The following is a 4,400-nucleotide window of genomic DNA, read 5'->3' as shown; positions in this document are numbered from 1 at the left end:
GTGATCACTTCGTTATTAAGTAGTGTATTGTTTAGCCTCCATGTGTTTCCATTTTTTACAGACTTTTTCCTGTAATTAATATCTAGTCTCATAGGGTTGTGGTCAGAAAAGATACTTGATAAGACTGCAATTTTTTAAAATTTACCAAGGCTTTATATGTGACCCAAGATATGATCTATCCTGGAGAATGTTCCATGAGCACTTGAGAAGAAAGTGTATTCTGTTGTTTTTGGATGGAATGTCCTATAAATATCAATTAAGTCCATCCGGTCTAATGTGTCATTTAAAGCTTGTGTTTCCTTATTTATTTTCTGTTTGGACAATCTGTCCGTTGGTGAAAGTGGGGTGTTAAAGTCCCCTACTATGATTGTGTTACTGTCGGTTTCTCCTTTTATGGCTGTTAGCACTTTCCTTATGTATTGAGGTGCCCCTATGTTGGGTGCATAAATATTTACAAGTGTTATGTCTTCTTGGATTGATCCCTTGATCATTATGTAGTGTCCTTCTTTATCTCTTGTAATAGTCTTTATTTTAAGGTCTATTTTGTCTGATGTGAGAATTGCTACTCCAAGTTTTGATTTCCATTTTCATGGAATATCTTTTTCCATCCCCTCACTTGCAGTCTGTATGTGTCCCTAGGTCTGAAGTGGGTCTCTTGTAGACAGCATATATACGGGTCTTGTTTTTGTATCCATTCAGCCAATCTGTGTCTTTTGGTTGGATCATTTAATCCATTTCCATTTAAGGTAATTATCAATATGTATGTTCCTATTACCATTTTCTTAATTGCTTTGGGTTTGCTTTTGTAGGTGTTTTCCTTCTCTTGTGTTTCCTCCCTAGAGAAGTTCCTTTAGCATTTGTTGTAAAGCTACTTTAGTGGTGCTTAATTCTCTTAACTTTTGCTTGTCTGTAAACGTTTTCATTTCTCCATCAAATCTGAATGAGATCCTTGCTGGGTCGAGTAATCTTGGTTGTAGGTTTTTCCCTTTCATCACTTTAAATATGTCCTGCCACTCCCTTCTGGCTTGCAGAGTTTCTGCTGAAAGATCAGCTGTTAATGTTATGGGGGTTCCCTTGTATGTTATTTGTTGCTCTTCCCTTGCTGCTTTTAATATTTTTTCTTTGTATTTAATTTTTGATAGTTTGATTGATATGTCTTGGCATGTTTCTCCTTAGATTTATCCTGTATGGGACTCTGTGCTTCCTGGACTTGACTATTTCCTTGCCCATGTTAGGGAAGTTTTTGACTATAAATTCCTCAAATATTTTCTCAGATGCTTTCTTTTTCTCTTCTTCTGGGACCCCTAAAATGTGAATGTTGGTGCGTTTAATGTTGTCCCAGAAGTCTCTGAGACTGTCCTCAATTCTTTTCATTCTTTTTTTCTTTATTCTACTCTGCGGTAGTTATTTCCACTATTTTATCTTCCAGGTCACTTCTCCCTTCTTCTGCCTCAGTTATTCTGCTGTTGATTCCTTCTAGAGAATTTTTCATTTCATTTACTGTGTTGTTCATCATTGTTTGTTTGCTGTTTAGTTCTTCTAGGTCCTTGTTAAATGTTTCTTGTATTTTCTCCATTCTATTTCCAGGATTTTTGATCATCTTTACCATCATTACTCTGAATTCTTTTTCAGGTAGACTGCCTTTTCCTCTTCGTTTGTTGGTCTAGTGGGTTTTTACCTTGCTCCTTCATCTGCTGCATATTTCTCTGTCTTCTCATTTTGTTTAACTTACTGTGTTTGGGGTCTCCTTTTTGCAGGCTGCAGGTTCATAGTTCCTGTTGTTTTTGGTATCTGTCCCCAGTGGGTGAGGTTGGTTCAGTGGCTTGTGTAGGCTTTGTGGTTGAGGGGACTGGTGCTTGTGTTCTGGTTGGTGGGGCTGGATCTTGTCTCTCTAGTGGGCAGGACCACGTCTGGTGGTGTGTTTTGAGGTGTCTGTGAACTTAATATTATTTTGGGCAGTCTCTCTGCTAATGGGTGGGGTTGTGTTCCTGTCTTACTAGTTGTTTGGCTTGGGATGTCCTGCACTGGAGCTTGCTGGCCGTTGGGTAGAACTGGGTCTTAGCATTGAGACGGAGATCTCTGGGGGAGCTCTTGCCGATTTATATTACATGGGGCCGGGAGATCTCTGGTGGTCCAATGTCCTAAACTTCCCTCTCCCACCTCAGTGGCTCAGGCCTGACACCAGGCCACAGCACCAAGACTCTGTCAGCCACACAGGTGGAAATACATTTGCTCTTGATTCTTGCATGTTCCTGGCCTGTGAACATAAGAGACTTGTCTCCTGCAGCTGTTAAGATGAGTAGTTCTCTGCACCTGCTCACCAGAATCTTAAAAGTTTATATAGAGGCCGGTTTCAGTTGCATATTCAGTGCCGATGGTCTCAACCCTGCCTTACTCTCTCAAAGGCTGCATCCTTGGAAAAGCTATGTTTGGTTTGTTTGTTTTTTATTCCATTCAGCCACTGTATATCTTTTTGTTGGAGAATTTAGTTCACTTACATTTAATGTAATTATTAATAGATATGGACTTATTGACATTTTTTAAATTGTTTTCTGGATGTTTTGTAATTCCTCTGTTCTTTCTTTTCTTGTTCTCTTCCCTTGTGATTTGATGGTTTTTCTGAGTAGTATGCTTAGATTTCTTTTTCTTTATCCTTTGTGTGTTTTCTGTAGGGTTTTGCTTTGTGATTACCATGAGGCTTACATAGAACATCTAAGAGTTATAACAGTTTATTTTAAGCTGATAACAACTTAAGTTTGAATGTTTCTAAAACTCTACAGTTTTACTCTCCCCTCCCACCACATTTTATGTTTTTGATGTCACATTTGCATCTTTTTATCTTTAGTATCCATTAACAAATTATTGTAGTTATAGTTATTTTTACTCTTTTGCCTTTTAACCTTTATACTAGTTATATAAGTGATTAACCCACCACCATTGCAGCATTAGATTATTCTGAATTTGACTACATATTTATCATTATCAGCAAGATTTATACTTTTATATATGTTTCCTGTTACTAATTAGTGACCTTTTATTCCAGCTTAAAGAAGTCTTTTTAACATTTCTTCTAGGGTTAGTCTATTGGTGCTGAACTCCTTCAGTTTTTGCCTGTCTGGAAAACTCTCCTTCAATTCTGATTTGTGTATATAGATTTTCCATCCTGCAACTTTACTAAATTTGCTTATTAGTTCTAAGAGTTTTTTCTGGTGGAGTCTTTAGGGTTTTGCATATATAATATGTTCTCCTTCAATTCTGAAGGACAACTTTGCTGGGTAGGTTATTCTTGGTTGGTAGATTTTTTTCTTTCAGGAGTTTGAATACATATCCCAGTCCCTTCTGGCCTGCAAAGTTTCTGCTAAAATAATCTGATAATTTTGTGTGTGTTCTCTTGTATATAACAAGTTGTTTTTCTCTTGCTGCTTTTAAGATTTTCTCCTTGTCTTTATCTTTTGACAGTTTAATGATAATGTGTCTCAGTGTGAGTCTCTTTGTATTCATCCTTTTTGAAAATCTGGGCTTCCTGGATCTGGATGCCTGTTTCTTTCTCCAGGTTAGGGAAGTTTCAGCCATTATTTCTTTGAATTAGCTTTCTGCCCTTTCTCCTTCTCTTCTTCTGGCACCCCTATAAATGTGTATATTGGTCTGTTTGATAGTGTCCCATAAATCCCTTAAGTTCTCTTCAATCTTTTGTCTTTTGCTCCTGTGATTAGATGAATTGTACTGCCTTATCTCAAGTTTATGGATCTTTATGATTGATCTAGTCTGCTGTTGAAACCCTCTATTGAATTTTTAGTTCACTTATTGTACTCTTCAGCCTTGTGATCTGATTGGTACTTTTTAATATTTTCTATCTCTTTGTTGAAATTCTCACTTTGTTCACACAAATGATGATGGAGCAAAGATGCTCCTGACCACGGTGAGCATCTTTATGTCTGTTAGTTGAAGTTTGTTAGACAACTTACTAACCTCTCTTTTATTTTATTTATTTATTTTTTTGTGGTACGCAGGCCTCTCACTGTTGTGGCCTCTCCTGTTGCAGAGCACAGGCTCCGGACACGCAGGCTCAGAGGCCATGGCTCACGGGGCCCAGCCGCTTCGTGGCATGTGGGATCCTCCCAGACCGGGCACGAACCCGTGTCCCCTGCATCGGCAGGCGGACTCTCAACCACTGCGCCAGCAGGGAAGCCCTAACCTCAGCAGCCATGGCCCACGGGCCCAGCCGCTTCGTGGCATGTGGGATCCTCCCAGACCGGGCACGAACCCGTGTCCCCTGCATCGGCAGGCGGACTCTCAACCACTGCGCCAGCAGGGAAGCCCTAACCTCTCTTTTTTTTTTTTTTTTTTTTTTTTCGGTACGCGGGCCTCTCACTGTTGTGGCCTCTCCCCTTGCGGGGCGC

This window comes from Physeter macrocephalus, chromosome 11, assembly GCF_002837175.3.
Source record: "Physeter macrocephalus isolate SW-GA chromosome 11, ASM283717v5, whole genome shotgun sequence".
NCBI classification, from domain to species: domain Eukaryota; kingdom Metazoa; phylum Chordata; class Mammalia; order Artiodactyla; family Physeteridae; genus Physeter; species Physeter macrocephalus.
The sequence above is the reverse complement of the archived record's forward strand: the minus strand, read 5'-3'. Positions refer to the sequence as shown.